We start from the raw sequence: 21,538 nt of genomic DNA on the forward strand, positions 1-21,538 counted from the left end.
TCGTGCCACAGTAGCGGACGGCAGCGAATGTAAATATTTCTCTTCCTTGTTCCGTTTGTGTATTCATCCCTTTTTGCTTCTTTGGTCTTTGTTTATATCATTTAGGAAATTGTGTTGTGTTATGTCGAGGACTGGCAATAAAGAAAAAAAAAAAAGCCGCTATAGCTCAGTGCTAGAGCACTGGTTTTGTAAACCAGGGTTAATGAGTTCCATCGTCACTGGTGGCAGTGCACACTTTTTCTATTAACATATTTTATCTGCGTGTAATGCAAGCGCTACATAGCTAAACCGTTTTGTGTGCAACTTCGTATCGCCGGTATAGCTCAGTCATTCTGCATCCGGCAGCCGAGCTGTTCGGATCGTAGGGTCATGGCCTCTTCCGGGGCAGCGACAGCGACCACTTTTGGTCGCGGAAACAGGATCACCGACGACGATAAGGATTATCCGTTTATTTTGCCTCAGCTGCCGAAAGGACGAGTTTCCTTTAACACCGTGTTTTTACACGGTGATGTACGCGCCAGACCTTACAAGGTCGAAGATTTTAGAGACGCCCTTCTGCCGACGGGACTGCTGCCGGACGTGGTATGCATAGGGGCGTACCAGATAAACCACGTCTGTGCGGTGACCCTGTCTGAGGCCACTGCGACGAAGCGCCTCATGGCCCTTAAGGAACTGCAAGTGAAGGGAAGACGGTGTGTCATCGTGGACCCGCAAGACCAGCAGGTGAAGCTTAGGCTTCACTGGCTGCTCTATGGCGTTGCAGACGAGGACATACGGAGGGCGTTCATGGCTTTCGGCAAGGTGGAGGAGGTAAGCCGGGAAAGGTGGCGCGTCCATGGCCTGGGCGACAAGACGTCGACAACCAGGACTGTGCTTCTAAAGCTGAAAAGCGGCGTGAAAATGGAAGACCTTCCGCATCAGGTCCGCGTCGGCGGAGAGCTGGCATTGGTGGTCGTCCCTGGTCGACCCATGCAGTGCCTGCGCTGCCAAGGCACGGGGCACGTCCGCCGGGAGTGTAAAGTTCCGCGCTGTTCTCGCTGCAGACGGTTCGGTCATGTTGACGCCGACTGCGTCAAATCCTACGCCGCCGTGACAAGCCCAGCAGTGAACGACGTGGCCACAGAGCACGTCATGAACGTGGTCGAGACGGAGGACGCCGCTACAGGCATCGGAGACCTGGTACCGACAGCGGCAGTCGGCGAGACGTCGACCGTCGGCGCAGAAGGCACGGTTGCTCAAGGTACTGAGAAGCGGAGTGGGAAGGCGCAGGGCGCGACTGCTGTGGGCCCCGCGACGGGAACCATTAGTGAAGACCCGCCCGACAACGGTATGACGGCAATGCAGCAGGACGAGGCTGTGAAAGACGGCGACCGGACTGAGACTCTTGGCGGCCCGGTCAAACGCCCCCACGACCAGACCAAGGACCAAGGCGAGGGTGCGACCAGCACCACCGAGGGACCACCGACAAAGACGCCCCAGGGGAGGCGGGTGGGCTTCAAACCAAAGCCGAATGTGCCGCCTGAACGAAAGCCTTTGATCAAAGTGTCGACGACAAACAATGCCGGGAAGCCGGATGGCCCCGGAGGCGGCTAGCCAAGGGCTGGTCGTGAAGGGTAAGCACCATGCTCCGGGCCTACTTTTCTCGCTAGATGAAGATGGATGAAATACCGTCACTTAGTATTGCCACACTAAATGTGCGAGGGTTGGCGGCTAGTCGTAGGCAATGTCAGGTCCTACGGTTGGTAACGGACCATGACATAGACGTACTAGCCGTCCAGGAAACCAAGGTTGACGGAGAGGAGGAGACCGGGAGCATGGTGCGACGATTCACGACTAGGTACTTTGTGGTGGTGAGTCATGCGGTAGGCACCTCCGGGGGGTGCATTCTTTTTGTGAAGAAGCTGCCGGGTTTACATATTCAAAGTGTGTGGTCCTCTCTGGATGGAAGGATTGTTTTATGTGACTTTACGATCTCTGACTTTGAGTTTCGCGTCATATGCGTTTATGCGCCGAATTCTGTAGACGAGCGTGTCCTCTTTTTTTCGAACCTCTCACAATATGTTTGCTGTAATAAGCGCGTTGTGTTATTAGGCGACTTCAATTGTGTGTTGAGTGCTAGAGACCGAGCCAACAATGCCGGCGTGCGTGATAGAAGTAGTGACGTTTTGTCAAAATTAATTAATGAAAATGAACTTGATGATGTTTTTCAATGTCTGGAAGGGGAGCGTCAAGTGACATTTACGCGTTTTCAAGGCAGTAGTCATGCGCGACTGGATCGCATGTACATTTCGTTGGACACGATTCCAAGATGCCACGGTTATTGCGTTGTACCCGTGTCATTTTCGGATCACTGCCTGGTAAAATGTAACCTAGGTATAAGGAAAAGGGAACATGCATTTAATTGGCATCTATGGAAACTCAATGACTTGTTATTAAATGATGCATCTTTTGTAAAGGCAGTGCGGGATGCGGTTAATGAAATACGCGAAGATGCGGCTGATACAATAGCAGAAAAGTGGGAATGTGTTAAACAAAAAGTTAAAATGAAAGCCTTAGAAAGGTCAAGCTGCCTCAAATTTGAGAGGGAATATAAAGAAAAGGGTTTGCGAACACTACTTCAGCAGCTGATAACGCTTGAGTGCAGAGAGCCTGGTCTGTACAAAGACGATGTGAGGAGCGTCAAGGAAAAGCTTGAACAGTTCGACAAAGAACGTTATCAAGGTGCCATCGTGCGAGCAAGAGCAGATGCACTGGCGGCAGGGGAGACGCCCACTAAAAGGGCGCTCGGTTTAGAGAAGGCACACGGAAGACGAAACCATGTCGATCAACTTTTAATGAATGGAGCTGTTGTTGACGACAACGAGAGCATAGCACACGCCTTCTTCCAATACTATCAGTCGCTCTTTGCATTTCAGGAAGCGAATTTAGAGGGTTTCAAAGCGGACTTTCTGCACCGCATGCCGCGTTTGAGTGATGAAGCTAAGGAGCGATTAGAAGGGAAAATAACGGAGAGGGAAGTCGAAAAGGCAATCGACGATTTAAACTTGGGCAAGTCACCGGGACCAGATGAACTCAGCGCCGCCTTATATAAGACATTGAAAAGAGAACTGGCCCCTTGAGTAGTAGAAGTATTTAATGAAGCGTACGAGCAGAAACCATTGCCACCTTCTTTTGGGAAAGCGCACACCATTCTAATTCCGAAGAACGATAAATTAGATAAACTGAGATTCGTATCATCCTATAGGCCCATATCACTAACAAATGTGGATTACAAGATATTTATGAAGATTTTAGCGACCAGACTTCAAAGTGTCATAAAGGAAATCGTCACAGACCATCAAACTTGTGGAATCAAAGGGCGAACAATTTTTTCTAACATCCATAAGATGAGGTGTGTGCTCGAGTGCTGTGACGTCACCGGTGGTGGCGTTGCAGTTCTTCAGCTTGATCTTGAGAAAGCGTTTGATTGCGTCGCTCACGTTATTTTGTTCTCCATATTGGATCATGTTAATGTCGGTACCATCATCACTGAGGGTGTGGCCTTGGCGTACCAGAACTGCACTACAAGGTGAATTGTTAATAAGTCGCTGGGGGCCCCCATTAACATCATGCGTTCAGTGCGCCAAGGCTGTCCCCTCAGTCCTCTGTTATTTGCTATATACATAGAAGCAATGTGTGTGGCCATTACCGCAAATAACAATATACGTGGTTTTAGATTGGCAGAATCCGAAGTAAAGCTGCTAGCGTATGCTGATGACGTTGCAGTGTGTTGCACAGACGAACGAAGTGTGACTGAAACAATTGCTGTAGTAAAACATTTCTGTGACGTCACGGGCAGCAAAGTCAATTGGGGCAAATTCCTCGGGCTGTGGCACGGGGAGTGGTCTTCGGCACCGGAATACTTCGCCAATGTCAACTGGGTGAAAACTCCGACGAAATATCTGGGTGTTCCCCTCGACAGGTACAAGAGCAGCGATGAGTACTGGAGGAACCGAACTAATGAAACGAAAGAAAAAGTGGACAGATGGACAAGCACTAACCAGTCTATTTTTTCAAGGGCGACAATTTGTAATATGTTTTTTTATAGCGAAGTTATATTATGTTATGCAAGTGTTGCATTGTTCCAGGGCAAATGTGCAAAGGCTGCACAGAGTGTTCGCGGTCTTCATCTGGGGATCAGCATCGGAGAGAGCTAGCCGAACCAATTTGTTTAGAAGAGTGAAGGACGGGGGTGTTGGCTTGGCACAACTTTTTGTTCGACAACTTGTCAACCGGTTTTTGTTTTTTCGAGATGTGCGCGATCCTTTTCTGCGCACCGTATGTCAACTCAGGTTGAGCGACGCATTGCCGGCGTATGTTGTTAGTACGGCAAGCATGACCGGAAAACTTCGGGGTTATCTTAAGGAAGTGGTCGACAGTGTGCGCTTCCTTTCAGTTCGTTTTTCAAAAGATTATCTATGTCAAGTGAAAAGGAAAACACTGTATAATGATGTGTGCGACATTGTGTTCCCAGTGCCCTTATACAGAGCCATATACAGTGGAGGGCCAGGACAAGACGTCCTTAAGCGGGTGAAACGCATGCAGGTGCCACCAGGGGTTAAAACCTTCTTTTTTAAGCTCCACACTGGAACACTTTCCGTGAAGACATTTATGGAAGAGCGAGGCTGTCTTGTGCCGTGGGGTTCACACTGCTTGATCTGCAAGAAGCCCGAAACCATCGATCACGTGTTCTTGCACTGCTGGGCGGCTGTGTTCTTCTGGGACGTCTTGAAGCGAACACTGAAGAAAGAATTACCAGTAGACCCCCAAGGGATCCGATATCTGCCAATTAAGGATGAAGAGGGAGTTCCATACGACTTTATTATGTTGAATGCACTCCACTGTATATGGCGGGCTCGCATGGCAGGATACCATTGCGATGCCGACGCCCGCCCGGTTCACATATATTTTAGAGAATGTATGTCGCGGTTCGTTGATGTACAGAAATTGCAAGAATGTGCACCGGATTGGCTGTCGAGGCTAGAAGCTCTGACAGCCATGAAGGAATTTTAATTTGACGACGCCAGTCCCATATGGACAGTCGGCATTATTGTAATTTTTTTTCTTTTTTTTTCTTCCCCGCAAGCTTGTATTCCTGACATGTGTGTAGTATTTGTATATTCAGTGTTATGTCGAAAACCGGCATTAAATAAAAAGAAATAGCTCAGTGGTAGAGCACTAGTCTTGTAAACCAGGGCTCGTGAGTTCAATCCTCACTCGTGGCAGTGCACACTTTTTCTAATAACATATTTTATCTGCGTGTAATGCAAGCGCTACGTAGCTAAACCGTTTTGTGTGCAACTTCGCATGGCCGCTATAGCTCAGTGGTAGAGCACTGGTCTTGTAAACCAGGGGTCGTGAGTTCAATCCTCACTGGTGGCAGTGCATATTTTTCTATTAACATATTTTATCTGCGTGTAATGCAAGCGCTACGTAGCTAAACCGTTTTGTGTGCAACTTCGCATCACCGCTATAGCTCAGTGATTCTGCATCCGGCAGCCGAGCTGTTCGGATCGTAGGGTCATGGCCTCTTCCGGGGCAGCGACAGCGACCACTTTTCGTCGCGGAAACAGGATCACCGACGACGATAAGGATTATCCGTTTATTTTGCCTCAGCTGCCGAAAGGACGAGTTGCCTTTAACACCGTGTTTTTACACGGTGATGTACGCGCCAGACCTTACAAGGTCGAAGATTTCAGAGACGCCCTTCTGCCGACGGGACTGCTGCCGGACGTGGTATGCATAGGGGCGTACCAGATAAACCACGTCTGGGCGGTGACCCTGTCTGACGCCACTGCGACGAAGCGCCTCATGGCCCTTAAGGAACTGCAAGTGAAGGGAAGACGGTGTGTCATCGTGGACCCGCAAGACCAGCAGGTGAAGCTTAGGCTTCACTGGCTGCTCTATGGCGTTGCAGACGAGGACATACGGAGGGCGTTCATGGCTTTCGGCAAGGTGGAGGAGGTAAGCCGGGAAAGGTGGCGCGTCCATGGCCTGGGCGACAAGACGTCGACAACCAGGACTGTGCTTCTAAAGCTGAAAAGCGGCGTGAAAATGGAAGACCTTCCGCATCAGGTCCGCGTCGGCGGAGAGCTGGCATTGGTGGTCGTCCCTGGTCGACCCATGCAGTGCCTGCGCTGCCAAGGCACGGGGCACGTCCGCCGGGAGTGTAAAGTTCCGCGCTGTTCTCGCTGCAGACGGTTCGGTCATGTTGACGCCGACTGCGTCAAATCCTACGCCGCCGTGACAAGCCCAGCAGTGAACGACGTGGCCACAGAGCACGTCATGAACGTGGTCGAGACGGAGGACGCCGCTACAGGCATCGGAGACCTGGTACCGACAGCGGCAGTCGGCGAGACGTCGACCGTCGGCGCAGAAGGCACGGTTGCTCAAGGTACTGAGAAGCGGAGTGGGAAGGCGCAGGGCGCGACTGCTGTGGGCCCCGCGACGGGAACCATTAGTGAAGACCCGCCCGACAACGGTATGACGGCAATGCAGCAGGACGAGGCTGTGAAAGACGGCGACCGGACTGAGACTCTTGGCGGCCCGGTCAAACGCCCCCACGACCAGACCAAGGACCAAGGCGAGGGTGCGACCAGCACCACCGAGGGACCACCGACAAAGACGCCCCAGGGGAGGCGGGTGGGCTTCAAACCAAAGCCGAATGTGCCGCCTGAACGAAAGCCTTTGATCAAAGTGTCGACGACAAACAATGCCGGGAAGCCGGATGGCCCCGGAGGCGGCTAGCCAAGGGCTGGTCGTGAAGGGTAAGCACCATGCTCCGGGCCTACTTTTCTCGCTAGATGAAGATGGATGAAATACCGTCACTTAGTATTGCCACACTAAATGTGCGAGGGTTGGCGGCTAGTCGTAGGCAATGTCAGGTCCTACGGTTGGTAACGGACCATGACATAGACGTACTAGCCGTCCAGGAAACCAAGGTTGACGGAGAGGAGGAGACCGGGAGCATGGTGCGACGATTCACGACTAGGTACTTTGTGGTGGTGAGTCATGCGGTAGGCACCTCCGGGGGGTGCATTCTTTTTGTGAAGAAGCTGCCGGGTTTACATATTCAAAGTGTGTGGTCCTCTCTGGATGGAAGGATTGTTTTATGTGACTTTACGATCTCTGACTTTGAGTTTCGCGTCATATGCGTTTATGCGCCGAATTCTGTAGACGAGCGTGTCCTCTTTTTTTCGAACCTCTCACAATATGTTTGCTGTAATAAGCGCGTTGTGTTATTAGGCGACTTCAATTGTGTGTTGAGTGCTAGAGACCGAGCCAACAATGCCGGCGTGCGTGATAGAAGTAGTGACGTTTTGTCAAACTTAATTAATGAAAATGAACTTGATGATGTTTTTCAATGTCTGGAAGGGGAGCGTCAAGTGACATTTACGCGTTTTCAAGGCAGTAGTCATGCGCGACTGGATCGCATGTACATTTCGTTGGACACGATTCCAAGATGCCACGGTTATTGCGTTGTACCCGTGTCATTTTCGGATCACTGCCTGGTAAAATGTAACCTAGGTATAAGGAAAAGGGAACATGCATTTAATTGGCATCTATGGAAACTCAATGACTTGTTATTAAATGATGCATCTTTTGTAAAGGCAGTGCGGGATGCGGTTAATGAAATACGCGAAGATGCGGCTGATACAATAGCAGAAAAGTGGGAATGTGTTAAACAAAAAGTTAAAATGAAAGCCTTAGAAAGGTCAAGCTGCCTCAAATTTGAGAGGGAATATAAAGAAAAGGGTTTGCGAACACTACTTCAGCAGCTGATAACGCTTGAGTGCAGAGAGCCTGGTCTGTACAAAGACGATGTGAGGAGCGTCAAGGAAAAGCTTGAACAGTTCGACAAAGAACGTTATCAAGGTGCCATCGTGCGAGCAAGAGCAGATGCACTGGCGGCAGGGGAGACGCCCACTAAAAGGGCGCTCGGTTTAGAGAAGGCACACGGAAGACGAAACCATGTCGATCAACTTTTAATGAATGGAGCTGTTGTTGACGACAACGAGAGCATAGCACACGCCTTCTTCCAATACTATCAGTCGCTCTTTGCATTTCAGGAAGCGAATTTAGAGGGTTTCAAAGCGGACTTTCTGCACCGCATGCCGCGTTTGAGTGATGAAGCTAAGGAGCGATTAGAAGGGAAAATAACGGAGAGGGAAGTCGAAAAGGCAATCGACGATTTAAACTTGGGCAAGTCACCGGGACCAGATGAACTCAGCGCCGCCTTATATAAGACATTGAAAAGAGAACTGGCCCCTTGAGTAGTAGAAGTATTTAATGAAGCGTACGAGCAGAAACCATTGCCACCTTCTTTTGGGAAAGCGCACACCATTCTAATTCCGAAGAACGATAAATTAGATAAACTGAGATTCGTATCATCCTATAGGCCCATATCACTAACAAATGTGGATTACAAGATATTTATGAAGATTTTAGCGACCAGACTTCAAAGTGTCATAAAGGAAATCGTCACAGACCATCAAACTTGTGGAATCAAAGGGCGAACAATTTTTTCTAACATCCATAAGATGAGGTGTGTGCTCGAGTGCTGTGACGTCACCGGTGGTGGCGTTGCAGTTCTTCAGCTTGATCTTGAGAAAGCGTTTGATTGCGTCGCTCACGTTATTTTGTTCTCCATATTGGATCATGTTAATGTCGGTACCATCATCACTGAGGGTGTGGCCTTGGCGTACCAGAACTGCACTACAAGGTGAATTGTTAATAAGTCGCTGGGGGCCCCCATTAACATCATGCGTTCAGTGCGCCAAGGCTGTCCCCTCAGTCCTCTGTTATTTGCTATATACATAGAAGCAATGTGTGTGGCCATTACCGCAAATAACAATATACGTGGTTTTAGATTGGCAGAATCCGAAGTAAAGCTGCTAGCGTATGCTGATGACGTTGCAGTGTGTTGCACAGACGAACGAAGTGTGACTGAAACAATTGCTGTAGTAAAACATTTCTGTGACGTCACGGGCAGCAAAGTCAATTGGGGCAAATTCCTCGGGCTGTGGCACGGGGAGTGGTCTTCGGCACCGGAATACTTCGCCAATGTCAACTGGGTGAAAACTCCGACGAAATATCTGGGTGTTCCCCTCGACAGGTACAAGAGCAGCGATGAGTACTGGAGGAACCGAACTAATGAAACGAAAGAAAAAGTGGACAGATGGACAAGCACTAACCAGTCTATTTTTTCAAGGGCGACAATTTGTAATATGTTTTTTTATAGCGAAGTTATATTATGTTATGCAAGTGTTGCATTGTTCCAGGGCAAATGTGCAAAGGCTGCACAGAGTGTTCGCGGTCTTCATCTGGGGATCAGCATCGGAGAGAGCTAGCCGAACCAATTTGTTTAGAAGAGTGAAGGACGGGGGTGTTGGCTTGGCACAACTTTTTGTTCGACAACTTGTCAACCGTTTTTGTTTTTTCGAGATGTGCGCGATCCTTTTCTGCGCACCGTATGTCAACTCAGGTTGAGCGACGCATTGCCGGCGTATGTTGTTAGTACGGCAAGCATGACCGGAAAACTTCGGGGTTATCTTAAGGAAGTGGTCGACAGTGTGCGCTTCCTTTCAGTTCGTTTTTCAAAAGATTATCTATGTCAAGTGAAAAGGAAAACACTGTATAATGATGTGTGCGACATTGTGTTCCCAGTGCCCTTATACAGAGCCATATACAGTGGAGGGCCAGGACAAGACGTCCTTAAGCGGGTGAAACGCATGCAGGTGCCACCAGGGGTTAAAACCTTCTTTTTTAAGCTCCACACTGGAACACTTTCCGTGAAGACATTTATGGAAGAGCGAGGCTGTCTTGTGCCGTGGGGTTCACACTGCTTGATCTGCAAGAAGCCCGAAACCATCGATCACGTGTTCTTGCACTGCTGGGCGGCTGTGTTCTTCTGGGACGTCTTGAAGCGAACACTGAAGAAAGAATTACCAGTAGACCCCCAAGGGATCCGATATCTGCCAATTAAGGATGAAGAGGGAGTTCCATACGACTTTATTATGTTGAATGCACTCCACTGTATATGGCGGGCTCGCATGGCAGGATACCATTGCGATGCCGACGCCCGCCCGGTTCACATATATTTTAGAGAATGTATGTCGCGGTTCGTTGATGTACAGAAATTGCAAGAATGTGCACCGGATTGGCTGTCGAGGCTAGAAGCTCTGACGCCATGAAGGAATTTTAATTTGACGACGCCAGTCCCATATGGACAGTCGGCATTATTGTAATTTTTTTTCTTTTTTTTTCTTCCCCGCAAGCTTGTATTCCTGACATGTGTGTAGTATTTGTATATTCAGTGTTATGTCGAAAACCGGCATTAAATAAAAAGAAATAGCTCAGTGGTAGAGCACTAGTCTTGTAAACCAGGGCTCGTGAGTTCAATCCTCACTCGTGGCAGTGCACACTTTTTCTAATAACATATTTTATCTGCGTGTAATGCAAGCGCTACGTAGCTAAACCGTTTTGTGTGCAACTTCGCATGGCCGCTATAGCTCAGTGGTAGAGCACTGGTCTTGTAAACCAGGGGTCGTGAGTTCAATCCTCACTGGTGGCAGTGCATATTTTTCTATTAACATATTTTATCTGCGTGTAATGCAAGCGCTACGTAGCTAAACCGTTTTGTGTGCAACTTCGCATCACCGCTATAGCTCAGTGATTCTGCATCCGGCAGCCGAGCTGTTCGGATCGTAGGGTCATGGCCTCTTCCGGGGCAGCGACAGCGACCACTTTTCGTCGCGGAAACAGGATCACCGACGACGATAAGGATTATCCGTTTATTTTGCCTCAGCTGCCGAAAGGACGAGTTGCCTTTAACACCGTGTTTTTACACGGTGATGTACGCGCCAGACCTTACAAGGTCGAAGATTTCAGAGACGCCCTTCTGCCGACGGGACTGCTGCCGGACGTGGTATGCATAGGGGCGTACCAGATAAACCACGTCTGGGCGGTGACCCTGTCTGACGCCACTGCGACGAAGCGCCTCATGGCCCTTAAGGAACTGCAAGTGAAGGGAAGACGGTGTGTCATCGTGGACCCGCAAGACCAGCAGGTGAAGCTTAGGCTTCACTGGCTGCTCTATGGCGTTGCAGACGAGGACATACGGAGGGCGTTCATGGCTTTCGGCAAGGTGGAGGAGGTAAGCCGGGAAAGGTGGCGCGTCCATGGCCTGGGCGACAAGACGTCGACAACCAGGACTGTGCTTCTAAAGCTGAAAAGCGGCGTGAAAATGGAAGACCTTCCGCATCAGGTCCGCGTCGGCGGAGAGCTGGCATTGGTGGTCGTCCCTGGTCGACCCATGCAGTGCCTGCGCTGCCAAGGCACGGGGCACGTCCGCCGGGAGTGTAAAGTTCCGCGCTGTTCTCGCTGCAGACGGTTCGGTCATGTTGACGCCGACTGCGTCAAATCCTACGCCGCCGTGACAAGCCCAGCAGTGAACGACGTGGCCGCAGAGCACGTCATGGACGTGGTCGAGACGGAGGACGCCGCTACAGGCATCGGAGACCCGGTACCGACAGCGGCAGTCGGCGAGACGTCGACCGTCGGCGCAGAAGGCACGGTTGCTCAAGGTACTGAGAAGCGGAGTGGGAAGGCGCAGGGCGCGACTGCTGTGGGCCCCGCGACGGGAACCATTAGTGAAGACCCGCCCGACAACGGTATGACGGCAATGCAGCAGGACGAGGCTGTCTAAGACGGCGACCGGACTGAGACTCTTGGCGGCCCGGTCAAACGCCCCCACGACCAGACCAAGGACCAAGGCGAGGGTGCGACCAGCACCACCGAGGGACCACCGACAAAGACGCCCCAGGGGAGGCGGGTGGGCTTCAAACCAAAGCCGAATGTGCCGCCTGAAAGAAAGCCTGTGATCAAAGTGTCGACGACAAACAATGCCGGGAAGCCGGATGGCCCCGGAGGCGGCTAGCCAAGGGCTGGTCGTGAAGGGTAAGCACCATGCTCCGGGCCTACTTTTCTCGCTAGATGAAGATGGATGAAATACCGTCACTTAGTATTGCCACACTAGATGTGCGAGGGTTGGCGGCTAGTCGTAGGCAATGTCAGGTCCTACAGTTGGTAACGGACCATGACATAGACGTACTAGCCGTCCAGGAAACCAAGGTTGACGGAGAGGAGGAGACCGGGAGCATGGTGCGACGATTCACGACTAGGTACTTTGTGGTGGTGAGTCATGCGGTAGGCACCTCCGGGGGGTGCATTCTTTTTGTGAAGAAGCTGCCGGGTTTACATATTCAAAGTGTGTGGTCCTGTCTGGATGGAAGGATTGTTTTATGTGACTTTACGATCTCTGACTTTGAGTTTCGCGTCATATGCGTTTATGCGCCGAATTCTGTAGACGAGCGTGTCCTCTTTTTTTCGAACCTCTCACAATATGTTTGCTGTAATAAGCGCGTTGTGTTATTAGGCGACTTCAATTGTGTGTTGAGTGCTAGAGACCGAGCCAACAATGCCGGCGTGCGTGATAGAAGTAGTGACGTTTTGTCAAAATTAATTAATGAAAATGAACTTGATGATGTTTTTCAATGTCTGGAAGGGGAGCGTCAAGTGACATTTACGCGTTTTCAAGGCAGTAGTCATGCGCGACTGGATCGCATGTACATTTCGTTGGACACGATTCCAAGATGCCACGGTTATTGCGTTGTACCCGTGTCATTTTCGGATCACTGCCTGGTAAAATGTAACATAGGTATAAGGAAAAGGGAACATGCATTTAATTGGCATCTATGGAAACTCAATGACTTGTTATTAAATGATGCATCTTTTGTAAAGGCAGTGCGGGATGCGGTTAATGAAATACGCGAAGATGCGGCTGATACAATAGCAGAAAAGTGGGAATGTGTTAAACAAAAAGTTAAAATGAGAGCCTTAGAAAGGTCAAGCTGCCTCAAATTTGAGAGGGAATATAAAGAAAAGGGTTTGCGAACACTACTTCAGCAGCTGATAACGCTTGAGTGCAGAGAGCCTGGTCTGTACAAAGACGATGTGAGGAGCGTCAAGGAAAAGCTTGAACAGTTCGACAAAGAACGTTATCAACGTGCCATCGTGCGAGCACGAGCAGATGCACTGGCGGCAGGGGAGACGCCCACTAAAAGGGCGCTCGGTTTAGAGAAGGCACACGGAAGACGAAACCATGTCGATCAACTTTTAATGAATGGAGCTGTTGTTGACGACAACGAGATCATAGCACACGCCTTCTTCCAATACTATCAGTCGCTCTTTGCATTTCAGGAAGCGAATTTAGAGGGTTTCAAAGCGGACTTTCTGCACCGCATGCCGCGTTTGAGTGATGAAGCTAAGGAGCGATTAGAAGGGAAAATAACGGAGAGGGAAGTCGAAAAGGCAATCGACGATTTAAACTTGGGCAAGTCACCGGGACCAGATGGACTCAGCGCCGCCTTATATAAGACATTGAAAAGACAACTGGCCCCTTTATTAGTAGAAGTATTTAATGAAGCGTACGAGCAGAAATCATTGCCACCTTCTTTTGGGAAAGCGCACACCATTCTAATTCCGAAGAACGATAAATTAGATAAACTGAGATTCGTATCATCCTATAGGCCCATATCACTAACAAATGTGGATTACAAGATATTTATGAAGATTTTAGCGACCAGACTTCAAAGTGTCATAAAGGAAATCGTCACAGACCATCAAACTTGTGGAATCAAAGGGCGAACAATTTTTTCTAACATCCATAAGATGCGGTGTGTGCTCGAGTGCTGTGACGTCACCGGTGGCGGCGTTGCAGTTCTTCAGCTTGATCTTGAGAAAGCGTTCGATTGCGTCGCTCACGTTATTTTGTTCTCCATATTGGATCATGTTAATGTCGGTACCATCATCACTGAGGGTGTGGCCTTGGCGTACCAGAACTGCACTACAAGGTTAATTGTTAATAAGTCGCTGGGGGCCCCCATTAACATCATGCGTTCAGTGCGCCAAGGCTGTCCCCTCAGTCCTCTGTTATTTGCTATATACATAGAAGCAATGTGTGTGGCCATTACCGCAAATAACAATATACGTGGTTTTAGATTGGCAGAATCCGAAGTGAAGCTGCTAGCGTATGCTGATGACGTTGCAGTGTGTTGCACAGACGAACCAAGTGTGACTGAAACAATTGCTGTAGTAAAACATTTCTGTGACGTCACGGGCAGCAAAGTCAATTGGGGCAAATCCCTCGGGCTGTGGCACGGGGAGTGGTCTTCGGCACCGGAATACTTCGCCAATGTCAACTGGGTGAAAACTCCGACGAAGTATCTGGGTGTTCCCCTCGACAGGTACAAGAGCAGCGATGAGTACTGGAGGAACCGAACCAATGAAACGAAAGAAAAATCGGACAGATGGACAAGCACTAACCAGTCTATTTTTTCAAGGGCGACAAATTGTAATATGTTTTTTATAGCGAAGTTATATTATGTTATGCAAGTGTTGCATTGTTCCAGGGCAAATGTGCAAAGGCTGCACAGAGTGTTCGCGGTCTTCATCTGGGGATCAGCATGGGAGAGAGCTAGCCGAACCAATTTGTTTAGAAGAGTGAAGGACGGGGGTGTTGGCTTGGCACATCTTTTTGTTCGACAACTTGTCAACCGGTTTTTGTTTTTTCGAGATGTGCGCGATCCTTTTCTGCGCACCGTATGTCAACTCAGGTTGAGCGACGCATTGCCGGCGTATGTTGTTAGTACGGCAAGCATGACCGGAAAACTTCGGGGTTATCTTAATGAAGTGGTCGACAGTGTGCGCTTCCTTTCAGTTCGTTTTTCAAAAGATTATCTATGTCAAGTGAAAAGGAAAACACTGTATAATGATGTGTGCGACATTGTGTTCCCAGTGCCCTTATACAGAGCCATATACAGTGGAGGGCCAGGACAAGACGTCCTTAAGCGGGTGAAACGCATGCAGGTGCCACCAGGGGTTAAAACCTTCTTTTTTAAGCTCCACACTGGAACACTTTCCGTGAAGACATTTATGGAAGAGCGAGGCTGTCTTGTGCCGTGGGGTTCACACTGCTTGATCTGCAAGAAGCCCGAAACCATCGATCACGTGTTCTTGCACTGCTGGGCGGCTGTGTTCTTCTGGGACGTCTTGAAGCGAACACTGAAGAAAGAATTACCAGTAGACCCCCAAGGGATCCGATATCTGCCAATTAAGGATGAAGAGGGAGTTCCATACGACTTTATTATGTTGAATGCACTCCACTGTATATGGCGGGCTCGCATGGCAGGATACCATTGCGATGCCGACGCCCGCCCGGTTCACATATATTTTAGAGAATGTATGTCGCGGTTCGTTGATGTACAGAAATTGCAAGAATGTGCACCGGATTGGCTGTCGAGGCTAGAAGCTCTGACAGCCATGAAGGAATTTTAATTTGACGACGCCAGTCCCATATGGACAGTCGGCATTATTGTAATTTTTTTTCTTTTTTTTTCTTCCCCGCAAGCTTGTATTCCTGACATGTGTGTAGTATTTGTATATTCAGTGTTATGTCGAAAACCGGCATTAAATAAAAAGAAATAGCTCAGTGGTAGAGCACTAGTCTTGTAAACCAGGGCTCGTGAGTTCAATCCTCACTCGTGGCAGTGCACACTTTTTCTAATAACATATTTTATCTGCGTGTAATGCAAGCGCTACGTAGCTAAACCGTTTTGTGTGCAACTTCGCATGGCCGCTATAGCTCAGTGGTAGAGCACTGGTCTTGTAAACCAGGGGTCGTGAGTTCAATCCTCACTGGTGGCAGTGCATATTTTTCTATTAACATATTTTATCTGCGTGTAATGCAAGCGCTACGTAGCCAAACCGTTTTGTGTGCAACTTCGCATCACCGCTATAGCTCAGTGATTCTGCATCCGGCAGCCGAGCTGTTCGGATCGTAGGGTCATGGCCTCTTCCGGGGCAGCGACAGCGACCACTTTTCGTCGCGGAAACAGGATCACCGACGACGATAAGGATTATCCGTTTATTTTGCCTCAGCTGCCGAAAGGACGAGTTGCCTTTAACACCGTGTTTTTACACGGTGATGTACGCGCCAGACCTTACAAGGTCGAAGATTTTAGAGACGCCCTTCTGCCGACGGGACTGCTGCCGGACGTGGTATGCATAGGGGCGTACCAGATAAACCACGTCTGGGCGGTGACCCTGTCTGACGCCACTGCGACGAAGCGCCTCATGGCCCTTAAGGAACTGCAAGTGAAGGGAAGACGGTGTGTCATCGTGGACCCGCAAGACCAGCAGGTGAAGCTTAGGCTTCACTGCCTGCTCTATGGCGTTGCAGACGAGGACATACGGAGGGCGTTCATGGCTTTCGGCAAGGTGGAGGAGGTAAGCCGGGAAAGGTGGCGCGTCCATGGCCTGGGCGACAAGACGTCGACAACCAGGACTGTGCTTCTAAAGCTGAAAAGCGGCGTGAAAATGGAAGACCTTCCTCATCAGGTCCGCGTCGGCGGAGAGCTGGCATTGGTGGTCGTCGCTGGTCGACCCATGCAGTGCCTGCGCTGCCAAGGCACGGGGCACGTCCGCCGGGAGTGTAAAGTTCCGCGCTGTTCTCGCTGCAGACGGTTCGGTCATGTTGACGCCGACTGCGTCAAATCCTACGCCGCCGTGACAAGCCCAGCAGTGAACGACGTGGCCGCAGAGCACGTCATGGACGTGGTCGAGACGGAGGACGCCGCTACAGGCATCGGAGACCCGGTACCGACAGCGGCAGTCGGCGAGACGTCGACCGTCGGCGCAGAAGGCACGGTTGCTCAAGGTACTGAGAAGCGGAGTGGGAAGGCGCAGGGCGCGACTGCTGTGGGCCCCGCGACGGGAACCATTAGTGAAGACCCGCCCGACAACGGTATGACGGCAATGCAGCAGGACGAGGCTGTCTAAGACGGCGACCGGACTGAGACTCTTGGCGGCCCGGTCAAACGCCCCCACGACCAGACCAAGGACCAAGGCGAGGGTGCGACCAGCACCACCGAGGGACCACCGACAAAGACGCCCCAGGGGAGGCGGGTGGGCTTCAAACCAAAGCCGAATGTGCCGCCTGAAAGAAAGCCTGTGATCAAAGTGTCGACGACAAACAATGCCGGGAAGCCGGATGGCCCCGGAGGCGGCTAGCCAAGGGCTGGTCGTGAAGGGTAAGCACCATGCTCCGGGCCTACTTTTCTCGCTAGATGAAGATGGATGAAATACCGTCACTTAGTATTGCCACACTAGATGTGCGAGGGTTGGCGGCTAGTCGTAGGCAATGTCAGGTCCTACGGTTGGTAACGGACCATGACATACACGTACTAGCCGTCCAGGAAACCAAGGTTGACGGAGAGGAGGAGACCGGGAGCATGGTGCGACGATTCACGACTAGGTACTTTGTGGTGGTGAGTCATGCGGTAGGCACCTCCGGGGGGTGCATTCTTTTTGTGAAGAAGCTGCCGGGTTTACATATTCAAAGTGTGTGGTCCTGTTTGGATGGAAGGATTGTTTTATGTGACTTTACGATCTCTGACTTTGAGTTTCGCGTCATATGCGTTTATGCGCCGAATTCTGTAGACGAGCGTGTCCTCTTTTTTTCGAACCTCTCACAATATGTTTGCTGTAATAAGCGCGTTGTGTTATTAGGCGACTTCAATTGTGTGTTGAGTGCTAGAGACCGAGCCAACAATGCCGGCGTGCGTGATAGAAGTAGTGACGTTTTGTCAAACTTAATTAATGAAAATGAACTTGATGATGTTTTTCAATGTCTGGAAGGGGAGCGTCAAGTGACATTTACGCGTTTTCAAGGCAGTAGTCATGCGCGACTGGATCGCATGTACATTTCGTTGGACACGATTCCAAGATGCCACGGTTATTGCGTTGTACCCGTGTCATTTTCGGATCACTGCCTGGTAAAATGTAACATAGGTATAAGGAAAAGGGAACATGCATTTAATTGGCATCTATGGAAACTCAATGACTTGTTATTAAATGATGCATCTTTTGTAAAGGCAGTGCGGGATGCGGTTAATGAAATACGCGAAGATGCGGCTGATACAATAGCAGAAAAGTGGGAACGTGTTAAACAAAAAGTTAAAATGAGAGCCTTAGAAAGGTCAAGCTGCCTCAAATTTGAGAGGGAATATAAAGAAAAGGGTTTGCGAACACTACTTCAGCAGCTGATAACGCTTGAGTGCAGAGAGCCTGGTCTGTACAAAGACGATGTGAGGAGCGTCAAGGAAAAGCTTGAACAGTTCGACAAAGAACGTTATCAACGTGCCATCGTGCGAGCAAGAGCAGATGCACTGGCGGCAGGGGAGACGCCCACTAAAAGGGCGCTCGGTTTAGAGAAGGCACACGGAAGACGAAACCATGTCGATCAACTTTTAATGAATGGAGCTGTTGTTGACGACAACGAGAGCATAGCACACGCCTTCTTCCAATACTATCAGTCGCTCTTTGCATTTCAGGAAGCGAATTTAGAGGGTTTCAAAGCGGACTTTCTGCACCGCATGCCGCGTTTGAGTGATGAAGCTAAGGAGCGATTAGAAGGGAAAATAACGGAGAGGGAAGTCGAAAAGGCAATCGACGATTTAAACTTGGGCAAGTCACCGGGACCAGATGGACTCAGCGCCGCCTTATATAAGACATTGAAAAGACAACTGGCCCCTTTATTAGTAGAAGTATTTAATGAAGCGTACGAGCAGAAATCATTGCCACCTTCTTTTGGGAAAGCGCACACCATTCTAATTCCGAAGAACGATAAATTAGATAAACTGAGATTCGTATCATCCTATAGGCCCATATCACTAACAAATGTGGATTACAAGATATTTATGAAGATTTTAGCGACCAGACTTCAAAGTGTCATAAAGGAAATCGTCACAGACCATCAAACTTGTGGAATCAAAGGGCGAACAATTTTTTCTAACATCCATAAGATGCGGTGTGTGCTCGAGTGCTGTGACGTCACCGGTGGCGGCGTTGCAGTTCTTCAGCTTGATCTTGAGAAAGCGTTCGATTGCGTCGCTCACGTTATTTTGTTCTCCATATTGGATCATGTTAATGTCGGTACCATCATCACTGAGGGTGTGGCCTTGGCGTACCAGAACTGCACTACAAGGTTAATTGTTAATAAGTCGCTGGGGGCCCCCATTAACATCACGCGTTCAGTGCGCCAAGGCTGTCCCCTCAGTCCTCTGTTATTTGCTATATACATAGAAGCAATGTGTGTGGCCATTACCTCAAATAACAATATACGTGGTTTTAGATTGGCAGAATCCGAAGTGAAGCTGCTAGCGTATGCTGATGACGTTGCAGTGTGTTGCACAGACGAACCAAGTGTGACTGAAACAATTGCTGTAGTAAAACATTTCTGTGACGTCACGGGCAGCAAAGTCAATTGGGGCAAATCCCTCGGGCTGTGGCTCGGGGAGTGGTCTTCGGCACCGGAATACTTCGCCAATGTCAACTGGGTGAAAACTCCGACGAATTATCTGGGTGTTCCCCTCGACAGGTACAAGAGCAGCGATGAGTACTGGAGGAACCGAACTAATGAAACGAAAGAAAAATCGGACAGATGGACAAGCACTAACCAGTCTATTTTTTCAAGGGCGACAATTTGTAATATGTTTTTTATAGCGAAGTTATATTATGTTATGCAAGTGTTGCATTGTTCCAGGGCAAATGTGCAAAGGCTGCACAGAGTGTTCGCGGTCTTCATCTGGGGATCAGCATGGGAGAGAGCTAGCCGAACCAATTTGTTTAGAAGAGTGAAGGATGGGGGTGTTGGCTTGGCACATCTTTTTGTTCGACAACTTGTCAACCGGTTTTTGTTTTTTCGAGATGTGCGCGATCCTTTTCTGCACACCGTATGTCAACTCAGGTTGAGCGACGCATTGCCGGCGTATGTTGTTAGTACGGCAAGCATGACCGGAAAACTTCGGGGTTATCTTAAGGAAGTGGTCGACAGTGTGCGGTTCCTTTCAGTTCGTTTTTCAAAAGATTATCTATGTCAAGTGAAAAGGAAAACACTGTATAATGATGTGTGCGACATTGTGTTCCCAGTGCCCTTATACAGAGCCATATACAGTGGAGGGACAGGACAAGACGTCCTTAAACGGGTGAAACGCATGCAGGTGCCACCAGGGGTTAAAACCTTCTTTTTTAAGCTCCACACTGGAACACTTTCCGTGAAGACATTTATGGAAGAGCGAGGCTGTCTTGTGCCGTGGGGTTCACACTGCTTGATCTGCAAGAAGCCCGAAACCATCGATCACGTGTTCTTGCACTGCTGGGCGGCTGTGTTCTTCTGGGACGTCTTGAAGCGAACACTGAAGAGAGAATTACCTGTAGACCCCCAAGGGATGCGGTATCTGCCAATTAAGGATGAAGAGGGAGTTCCATACGACTTTATTATGTTGAATGCACTCCACTGTATATGGCGGGCTCGCATGGCAGGGTACCATAGCGATGCCGACGCCCGCCCGGTTCACATATATTTTAGAGAATGTATGTCGCGGTTCGTTGATGTACAGAAATTGCACGAATGTGCACCGGATTGGCTGTCGAGGCTAGAAGCTCTGACAGCCATGAAGGATTTTTAATTTGACGACGCCGGTCCCATACGGACAGTAGGCATTATTGTAATTTTTTTTCTTTTTTTTTCTTCCCCGCAAGCTTGTATTCCTGACATGTGCGTAGTATTTGTATATTCAGTGTTATGTCGAAAACCGGTATTAAATAAAAAAAAACCGCTATAGCTCAGTGGTAGAGCACTGGTCTTGTAAACCAGGGGTCGTGAGTTCAATCCTCACTGGTGGCAGTGCATACTTTTCTATTCACATATTTTACGTGCATGTAATGCTAGCGCTACATATCTAAACCCTTTTGTGTGCAACTTCGCATGGCCGCTATAGCTCAGTGGTAGAGCACTGGTCTAGTAAACCAGGGGTCGTGAGTTCAATCCTCACTGGTTACAGTGCACACTTTTTCTATTAACATGTTTTATCTGCGTGTAATGCAAGCGCTACATAGCTAAACCGCTTTGTGGGCAACTTCGCATCGCCGCTATAGCTCAGTGGTAGAGCACTGGTCTTGTAAACCAGGGGTCGTGAGTTCAATCCTCACTGGTGGCAGTGCACACTTTTTCTATTAACATATTTTATCTGCGTGTAATGCAAGCGCTACATAGCTAAACCGTTTCGTGTGAACTTCATCGCCGCTATTGCTCAGTGGTAGAGCACTGGTCTTGTAAACCCGGGGTCGTGAGTTCAATCCTCACTGGTGGCAGTGCATACTTTTTCTATTAACATGTTTTATCTGCGTGTAATGCAAGCGCTACATAGCTAAACCGCTTTGTGGGCAACTTCGCATCGCCGCTATAGCTCAGTGGTAGAGCACTGGTCTTGTAAACCAGTGTTCACGAGTTCAATCCTCACTCGTGGCAGTGCACACTTTTTCTATTAACATATTTTATTTGCGTTTAATGTAAGCGCTACATAGCTAAACCGTTTTG

The 21,538-nt window shown here is 49.3% G+C and overlaps 8 non-coding genes across 8 annotated transcripts; all 8 read left to right on the forward strand.

Moving 5' to 3' along the window:
• The first annotated feature begins 5,349 nt into the window (after positions 1 to 5,349).
• Positions 5,350 to 5,421, forward strand: TRNAT-UGU (transfer RNA threonine (anticodon UGU)). Its single transcript has one exon. It is a non-coding gene; the product is annotated as a tRNA-Thr (tRNA).
• A 5,119-nt stretch (positions 5,422 to 10,540) lies between these two features.
• Positions 10,541 to 10,612, forward strand: TRNAT-UGU (transfer RNA threonine (anticodon UGU)). Its single transcript has one exon. It is a non-coding gene; the product is annotated as a tRNA-Thr (tRNA).
• A 5,120-nt stretch (positions 10,613 to 15,732) lies between these two features.
• Positions 15,733 to 15,804, forward strand: TRNAT-UGU (transfer RNA threonine (anticodon UGU)). The gene has a single exon. It is a non-coding gene; the product is annotated as a tRNA-Thr (tRNA).
• A 4,969-nt stretch (positions 15,805 to 20,773) lies between these two features.
• On the forward strand, positions 20,774 to 20,845 carry TRNAT-UGU (transfer RNA threonine (anticodon UGU)). Its single transcript has one exon. It is a non-coding gene; the product is annotated as a tRNA-Thr (tRNA).
• An 84-nt stretch (positions 20,846 to 20,929) lies between these two features.
• On the forward strand, positions 20,930 to 21,001 carry TRNAT-AGU (transfer RNA threonine (anticodon AGU)). The gene has a single exon. It is a non-coding gene; the product is annotated as a tRNA-Thr (tRNA).
• An 85-nt stretch (positions 21,002 to 21,086) lies between these two features.
• On the forward strand, positions 21,087 to 21,158 carry TRNAT-UGU (transfer RNA threonine (anticodon UGU)). The gene has a single exon. It is a non-coding gene; the product is annotated as a tRNA-Thr (tRNA).
• Positions 21,159 to 21,240: 82 nt separating this feature from the next.
• TRNAT-UGU (transfer RNA threonine (anticodon UGU)) lies at positions 21,241 to 21,312 on the forward strand. Its single transcript has one exon. It is a non-coding gene; the product is annotated as a tRNA-Thr (tRNA).
• An 85-nt stretch (positions 21,313 to 21,397) lies between these two features.
• On the forward strand, positions 21,398 to 21,469 carry TRNAT-UGU (transfer RNA threonine (anticodon UGU)). Its single transcript has one exon. It is a non-coding gene; the product is annotated as a tRNA-Thr (tRNA).
• The last annotated feature ends 69 nt before the right edge of the window (positions 21,470 to 21,538 follow it).

The sequence above is a fragment of the Dermacentor variabilis genome, chromosome 7 (assembly GCF_050947875.1).
Source record: "Dermacentor variabilis isolate Ectoservices chromosome 7, ASM5094787v1, whole genome shotgun sequence".
NCBI classification, from domain to species: Eukaryota; Metazoa; Arthropoda; class Arachnida; order Ixodida; family Ixodidae; genus Dermacentor; species Dermacentor variabilis.